We start from the raw sequence: 9,357 nt of genomic DNA on the forward strand, positions 1-9,357 counted from the left end.
AACAGTCTGAGACGTGAGTCAAAATGCAGAGGGGAACATTACTATTGCCAGAAAAGTCAAAGCAGGGAAAGTCACAGGTAAAGTAATTAGCTGGTACCAGGAGGCAAGATGAGAGGACCATCATGTTGCAAGGAGGTCCTCAGCTGGTATCAAACCAGGTTGATGCAGCTTCTGGATTGTCAAAGTAGCGGGTGCGGTCTCCATCTATATCTGTCATCCTGCTGGGAAAAAGGAGACTGAAATGGATGCCCTTTTCACTCAAGCTTTTGCGTACCTCTGTGAAGGATTTGCGTCTTTACTGTATTTCCTGGGAATAGTCGGGAAAGAACATCAGCTTGGTGTCTTCATATTTAATCTCAGGCTTGCCCCTGGCTGTGGCCATAATATGGTCACGGTCACGATAATTGAGAAACCGTAGCAGGAAAGGGCCCGGTGGGGCCCCAGGCCTGGGTGGGGTTGGTGGAACCTTGTGAGCCCGTTCTACGACAAAGGTTGGTGGCAGATCAATCAGGCTGAATAACTCAGTGAAAAGCTTCTCGGTAAACTCAGTAGTAGGGATGAGCTTCGAGTTCGAGTCGAACTCATGTTCGACTCGAACATTGCCTGTTCGCTTGTTCAGCGAACAGTGAACAATTTGGGCTGTTCGCAGCAAATTCGAAAAGCCAGGAACACCCTATACAAGTCTATGGGAGAAATCTAAAGTGCTCATTTTAAAGGGTAATATGCAGGTTACTGTCCTAAAAAGTGTTTGGGGACCCGGGTCCTGCCCCAGGGGACATGGATCAATGCAAAAAAAAGTTTTAAAAACTGCAGTTTTTTCAGGAGCAGTGATTTTAATAATGATTAAAGTCAAACAATAAAAGTGTAATATTCCTTTAAATTTCGTAGCTGGGGGGTATCTATAGTATGCCTGTGAAGGGGCGCATGTTTCTGGTGCTTAGAACTGTCCCTGCACAAAGTGTCATTTGTGCAGGAAAAAAAGTATTTTAAAATCACTTGCGGCTAAATTGTCGGCTCCCCGTAATACAGAGAACACTCAATGAGTGTTCTCTGTATTAGCCGACAATTCATTCATTCATTCATTAAAAAAAAAAAAGCGTGGGGGTTCCCCTAAATTCAATTACCAGGCCCTTCAGGTCTGACATGGATATTAACCACTACAGCCCCGGACCAATAAACACCTTAAGGACCAGAGGTCTTTTTCCAATTTCGCACTGCGCTGCTTTAACTGGTAATTGCGCAGTCATGCAATATTGCACCCAAACGAAATTTGCGTCCTTTTCTTCCCACAAATAGAGCTTTCTTTTGATGGTATTTGATTTCCTCTGCGATTTTTATTTTTTGCGATATAAATGGAAAAAGAGCGAAAATTTGGAAAAAAAAAGATATTTTCTTCTTTTTGTTATAAGAAAAATCGAATAAACTAAATTTTAGTCATACATTGAGGGCACAATTTATTCAGCCACATGTCTTTAGTAAAAAAAATGTCAATAAGCGTATATTTTTTGGTTTGCGCAAAAGTTATAGCGTCTACAAACTAGAGTACATTTTCTGGAATTTACACAGCTTTTAATTTATGACTGCCTATCTCATTTCTTGAGGTGCTAAAATGGCAGGGCAGTACAAACCCCCCCCAAATGACCCCATTTTGGAAAGTAGACACCCCAAGGAAATTGCTGATGGGTATGTTGAGCCCATTGAATATTTTATTTTTTTGTCCCAAGGGATTGAATAATGACAAAAAAAAAAAATGTTTACAAAAAGTTGTCACTAAATGATATATTGCTCACACATGACATGGTTATATGTGGAATTGCACCCCAAAATAAATTCCGCTACTTCTCCCGAGTATGGGGATACCACACGTGTGGGACTTTTTGGGAGTCTAATCGCGCACAGCACCCCGAAAACCAATCACCACCTTCAGGATTTCTAAGGGTGCAAATTTTTGATTTCACTCCTCACTACCTATCACAGTTTTCGAAGGCCATAAAATGCCAAAATGGCACAAAACCCCCCAAAATGACCCCATTTTGGAAAGTAGACACCCCAAGCTATTTACTGAGAGGCATGTTGAGTCCATGGAATATTTTATATTTTGCCACAAGTTGCGGGAATATTACAAACTTTTTTTTTTTGCACAAAGTTGTCACTAAATGATATATTGCTCACACATGCTATGGGCATATGTGAAATGACACCCCAAAATACATTCTGCTGCTTCTCCTGAGTACAGGGATACCACATGTGTGGGACTTTTTGGGAGCCTAGCCGCGTACGGGACCCCGAAATCCAAGCACCGCCTTCAGGATTTCTAAGGGCATACATTTTTTATTTTACTCCTCACTACCTATCACTACCTATCACAGTTTTGAAGGCCATAAAATGCCAAGATGGCACAAAACCCCCCCAAATGACCCCATTTTGGAAAGTAGACACCCCAAGCTATTTGCTGAAGGCCATGTTGAGACCATTGAATATTTTTTGTCCCAAGGGATTGAATAATGACAAAAAAAAAAAATATATTTTTTACAAAAAGTTGTCACTAAATGATATATTGCTCACACATGCCATGGTTATATGTGGAATTGCACCCCAAAATATATTCCTCTACTTCTCCCGAGTATGGAGATACCACATGTGTGGGACTTTTTGGGAGTCTAGTCACGCACGGCACCCCGAAAACCAATCACCACCTTCAGGATTTCTAAGGGTGCAAATTTTTGATTTCACTCCTCACTACCTATCACAGTTTCGAAGGCCATAAAATGCCAAAATAGCACAAAACCCCCCAAAATGACCCCATTTTGGAAAGTAGACACCCCAAGCTATTTACTGAGAGGCATGTTGAGTCCATGGAATATTTTATATTTTGCCACAAGTTGCGGGAATATTACAAACTTTTTTTTTTTTGCACAAAGTTGTCACTAAATGATATATTGCTCCCACATGCCATGGGCATAAGTCAAATTACACCCCAAAATAAATTCTGCTGCTTCTCCCGAGTACGGGGATACCACATGTGGGGGACTTTTTGGGAGCCTAGCCACGTACGGGACCCCGAAAACCAAGCACTGCCTTCCGGATTTAAATATAAAATGCTACCAAAAAAACTGTTAGCGATCGCAGGGATCAGGCCTGACTCTGCGATCGCTGCAGTTATGTGTTTAGTGTTTTGTAAGTGACAGTGATCGATCAATACTGCACTTGGGTGGGCTGGGCAGAGGGGCAAAACGCAGGTGCTAGCAGGTATCTGGGCTGATCCCGCTAACAATGCGTTTTTTTGGAACTCTGAACTGCTGGGGATGCTAGTATAGATCTGATCAGATCAGATATTGATCTGTTCAGATTCTATACCACTACAGGAGGTTTATGCTTTGCGTGTGGGTGTTAGCGGTACTGGCACTAACCTAGCGCTGCCTGGGGCGACGCAGACCCTGACCCTAAAACCTAATTGATATCACCCGCCGGATGATCAGGGGGTTAAACCTTTATTGGGTAATAAATGGTGGGTGCCCTGATGCTATAAAAAGCAAACTAACCAGAGTCACCCGTAACACTTATACAGTGATCAGTGGTGAAAGGGTTAACTAGGGGCAATCAGGGGGTTCAAATTTTTATTAGGTAGTATATGGGGGTCCATGGCGCTATATAAAAACCTGACGGGGAACCTAAATAACTGACTGGCTAACCAGCGTCACCAGTGACTCTTATACTGTGATCGCTGGTGAAAGGGTTAACTAGGGGCAATCAGGGGGTTAAAACCATTATTGGGTAGTATATGGGGGTACCTAACGCTATAAAAACCTGGCGGTGAACCTAAAAAAATAACTAGCTACCTAACGACACTAGTGACACTAATGCAGCGATCAGAAAAACGATCGCTTAGCGACACTGGCAAAAGGGGGTGAAAGGGTTAACTAGGGGCAATCAGGGGGTTAAAACCATTATTGGGTAGTATATCGGGGTACCTAGCGCTATAAAAACCTGGCGGTGAACCTAAAAAAATAACTAGCTACCTAGCGGCACTAGTGACACTAATGCAGCGATCAGAAAAACGATCGCTTAGTGACACTGGCAAAAGGGGGTGAAAGGGTTAACTAGGGGCAATCAGGGGGTTAAAACCATTATTGGGTAGTATATCGGGGTACCTGGCGCTATAAAAACCTGGCGGTGAACCTAAAAAAAAAACTAGCTACCTAGCGACACTAGCGACACTAATGCAGCGATCAGAAAAATGATCGCTTAGTGACACTGGCAAAAGGGGGTGAAAGTGTTAACTAGGGGCAATCAGGGGGTTAAAACCATTATTCGATAGTATATCGGGGTACTTAGCGCTATAAAAACCTGGCGGTGACCTAAAAAAATAACTAGCTACCTAGCGACAGTAGCGACACTAATGCAGCGATCAGAAAAATGACCGCTTAGTGACACTGGCAAAAGGGGGTGAAAGGGTTAACTAGGGGCAATCAGGAGGTTAAAACCATTATTGGGTAGTATATCGGGGTACCTAGCGCTATAAAAACCAGGCGGTGAACCTAAAAAAATAACTAGCTACCTAGCGACAGTAGCGACACTAATGCAGCGATCAGAAAAATGATCGCTTAGTGACACTGGCAAAAGGGGGTGAAAGGGTTAACTAGGGGCAATCAGGGGGTTAAAACCATTATTGGGTAGTATATCGGGGTACCTAGCGCTATAAAAACCAGGCGGTGAACCTAAAAAAATAACTAGCTACCTAGCGACAGTAGCGACACGAATGCAGCGATCAGAAAAATTATCGCTTAGTGACACTGGCAAAAGGGGGTGAAAGGGTTAACTAGGGGCAATCAGGGGGTTAAAACCATTATTGGGTAGTATATCGGGGTACCTAGCGATATAAAAACCTGGCGGTGAACCTAAAAAAATAACTAGCTACCTAGCGGCAGTAGCGACACTAATGCAGCGATCAGAAAAATGATCGCTTAGTGACACTGGCAAAAGGGGGTAAAAGGGTTAACTCTAGGGGCAATCAGGGGGTTAAATCTTTATTGGGGGGTGATAGGGGGCTACCCTGGACCTAACACTAACTTCCCTGACAGTTTTAACTGTTACAACTGACACTGAATGCAGTGATCAGTAAAGAAATGATCAATGCAATCAGTGACACTGTGACTGGGGGGGGGGATCGGGGGGGTTTGTGTACCTATGTGTACCTATGTGTCAGTGTAGTGTTTTGGTGCACTTACTTTTAGTCTTCTCCTCGTAGTCTGGTCAAAAAGACCGCCCCGAGGAGAATGACATCACTTCCTCCTTCCTGTGTAAACAATACACAGTGGGAGAAAGCTTGTCATTGGCCAGGAGCGATCCAGAGGATCCTGGAGCGAACCGGACCGTCGGACCCCCCCACCCGCTGGAAGGCAGCCACGTACATCTACGTGCTTGTGCCTGCCTGTGCCATTGTGATGACGTACAATGGCAATACGGCGGTCCTTAAGTGGTTAAGGGGAACCCCGTGTCAAATAAAAAAAAAAAATTGACGTGGGGGTCCCCCTAAATATCCATACCAGACCCTTTATCCGAGCACGCAACCTGGCTGGCCGCAGGAAAAGAGGGGGGGATGAGAGAGCGCCCCCCCCTCCCTCCTGAACCGTACCAGGCCACATACCCTCAACATTGGGAGGATGCTTTGGGGGTCTGTGACCCCTCAAAGCACCTTGTCCCCATGTTGATGAGGACAAGGGCCTCATCCTCACAACCCTGGCCGGTAGTTGTGAGGGTCTGCGGGCGGGGGGCTTATCAGAATCTGGAAGCCCCCTGTAATGGAAACCTGCGTTACATCAGAGGGGGCGGGGTCACCCACACGTCACTGGGGAACCCCTGGCTCCCTTCACCAGCGTCAGAGGGGGCGGGGTCAGGTGACGAGTGGCCCCGCCCTCCTAATATAAGAAATGTCAGCGCTGGGATCTCCGCAGTCTCCGCAGTGGAGACAGAAGAAGGATGTATGGACAGCGCTGGACTGAGAGATCCCCCGTCGCTGGATATGATCATCCATTGCTGGACCCCGGAGATTCGTCGCTGGATAGCAAGAGTGGATTAGCACCGCTGGAATCTTTTTTTTCTTTTTTTTCTTTTTAATAAAGGAATTTTTCAAAAGTGTGTTTGTCTTATTTAACCATTTTGACACTTTCTTTGTGAAATGGTAGGGGTACTTTTGTACCCCCTTACCATTTAAAACAGGGGGGGGCGGGATCTGGGGGTCCCCTTGTTAAAGGGGGCTTCCAGATTCTGATAAGCCCCCCGCCCGCATACCCTCACAACCACCGGCCAGGATTGTGAGGATGAGGCCCTTGTCCTCATCAACATGGGGACAAGGTGCTTTGAGGGGTCACAGACCCCCAAAGCATCCTCCCAATTTGAGGGTATGTGGCCTGGTACGGTTCAGGAGGGAGGGGGGCGCTCTCTCGTCCCCCTCTCTTTTCCTGCGCCCTGTCAGGTTGCGTGCTCGGATAAAGGGTCTGGTATGGATTTTTAGGGGGACCCCCACGTCAATTTTTTTTTTAATTTGACACGGGGTTCCCCTTAATATCCATGTCAGATCTGAAGGGCCTGGTAATTGAATTTAGGGGAACCCCCACGCTTTTTTTTTTTTTTTTTATCAATGAATGAATGAATTGTCGGCTAATACATAGAACACTCATTGAGTGTTCTCTGTATTACGGGAGCCGACAATTTAGCCGCAATTGATTTTAAAATACTTTTTTTCCTGCACAAATGACACTTTGTGCAGGGACAGTTCTAAGCACCAGAAACATGCGCCCCTTCACAGGAATACTATAGATACCCCCCAGCTACGAAATTTAAAGGAATATTACACTTTTATTGTTTGACTTTAATCATTAAAATCACTGCTCCTGAAAAAACGGCCGTTTTTAAAACTTTTTTTTGTATTGATCCATGTCCCCTGGGGCAGGACCCAGGTCCCCAAACACTTTTTAGGACAGTAACTTGCATATTACCCTTTAAAATGAGCACTTTAGATTGTGAACGTTCGAGTCCCATAGACTTTAATAGGGTTCTAAATTTCACACGAAGTTTAGGTCTGTTCGCAGGTTCTGGTGCGAACCGAACAGGGGGGTGTTCGGCTCATCCCTACTCAGTAGGCCTGGAACCCTCTGCCCGCTCTGGTAGGCCTAGGATGCGAATGTTGTTCCTCCTTAGGTGGTTCTCAGTGTCTATGGCCCTCTCCTGTAATACACATACCTGCAGCTGCAGGGCTCTAAGATCTCTGGAATCTGTGCAGACAATGTCCTCCAAGTTGGAGTCTTCCACCTCCGTGACCTGGGTCCTAAATTTGTCCAGGTCTTGGCGGATTAGGCCGACATCTGTCGCCACATAATCAATTTTTGCTGTCAGGTATGCTTTGCTGTAATTGTAATTGCCGCCAGGGTGGCTGCTACAGAGGGGTCCGTTGCTGGCTGACACGGCACCGGCCTGTGCACGTGTGGCTAAGATGGCCGCCAGCTGGGAAGCAAGGAGCGATCCGGAGTCTAGCTGAGTGGAGCGGGTTCTGGGTGGTCCCATCCAAGCTGAACCAGACCTACCATTCCCGGGGTGGTCGGGAAGCAGATGGTGATCAGCGGGATCAGAAATGAGGGCTGCAACGATTGAAAACGGCAGGTATCTGGGTCACAGGATCGGAGCTCTGGAGAAGCACATCTGCACGGCTCACATGCTGGCCATGCCCCCCACCTGTGTGTAATTTGAAGTGGTTGTAAATCTATTTAAAAAAAAAAACTAACACCTGCAAGACAAAGGCATAATGAGCTAGTATGCATAGCATACTAGCTCATTATGTAATACTCACCTGAGACCGAAGCCCTCGCTTCCGGGTATCGCGGCTCCGGCGCTGTGATTGGCCGAAGCCGTGATGACATTACTCCCGCACATGCGCGCAGGAGCTGCGGTAGCAACGGCACACTCACACACACTGGAGCAATAGCACATATGTGCCATTGCTTCAGTGTGCTTCAGTACGCCTGTGCCGATGACATCGACACATGCAGGGGACAGCGGATATCTCCTAAAGATATCCAGGGTAGCTACAGGTAAGCCTTATTATAGGCTTACCTATAAAAAAAAGTGTGTTGTAAGGGTTTACAACCAGTTTAATCTCAGTATAAATACAGCTGTTCTGTAAAGCCCTAAGCCCTTGTACACACGGTCGGACATTGCGACAACAAAATCCAATGGATTTTTTCCGACAGATTTTGTCCGAAACTGGTGTTGCATACACACGGTCGGACAAAGTTGTCGGAAAATACGATCGTTCGGAATGTGATGAAGTTTGTAAATTACAACGGGACTACGTTCAGGCTAGTAGCCAATAGCTTTGTTCTCGTAATTTGATCTGAGTATGCGTGGCACTTTGTCCGATCGGAATTCTCTACAAACGATTGGACAAAGTCCTATTGGATCATGTTGTCAGAAAATTTTATATCCAGATCTCAAGCTTTGTTGGTCGGACATTCCGACGGAAAAAGTCAGATGGAGCCAACACACGGTCGGATTATCCGACACGGGCTAAGAAGTTTGTAAGACCCCTTTCACACTGATGCATTTTTCAGGCCCCTTTGGGCTCAAAATAGCGCCTGTAAAGCGCCTGAAAAATGTCTCCCCTGCAGTCTCAGTGTGAAGGCTTTCACACTGAGGTGATGCTCTGGCAGGACGTGAAACCTCCTGCAAGCAGCTTCTTTGGTGTGGTATACACCGCTCCTCCACCCCTCCTGCCCATTGAAATTGCTTTGCGTTGCTAGCAGTGGTTAAAAGAGCCCCGCTAGGGACCGAAAACCTCTGCAAAAATGGCGGTAAAGTGCTGCTACCGCCGACACCTCAGTTTGAAAGAACCCTTATGCTGCGTACACATGACTAGTGATGGCCGAACGGTTCGCCCGGCGGTCGTTTCGCGGCGAATTTCCGACATTCGCGGTCCGCACGTTCGAACGCCTTTTTCCGTCGTTCGCCGCGGCGGACTTACGTGTTTAATGTATACAAGAACTTTAACCTTTGGTGACACGTTTATCATGTGATACAGGACAGCCAATTGAGACATGACAGCACATGGACACTTGTACATTCCCCCTAACCTATAAATACACCCGATCCGGTGGCCATTTTACATTCTTTCTTCTGTTAAGATAGGGACAGGTTCCTGTGTGGAGTAGGGAGAGATAAACCACTAGCTATTTGGTACACAAAAGTTCTTTTCAGGACTGGTATAGGTGTTAGGTGTTGATAGGTTTGCTGTGCTGCTGATTCTTGCAGCAGCCTGAGTGTCTTTTGTTAGTTTAGAGAAAGGGAAAGGACGGTGTATGCTAC

This window comes from Lithobates pipiens, unplaced genomic scaffold (assembly GCF_037356315.1).
Source record: "Lithobates pipiens isolate NorthernLeopardFrog02 unplaced genomic scaffold, aLitPip1_a1.2 Scaffold_27, whole genome shotgun sequence".
Classification (NCBI taxonomy): domain Eukaryota; kingdom Metazoa; phylum Chordata; class Amphibia; order Anura; family Ranidae; genus Lithobates; species Lithobates pipiens.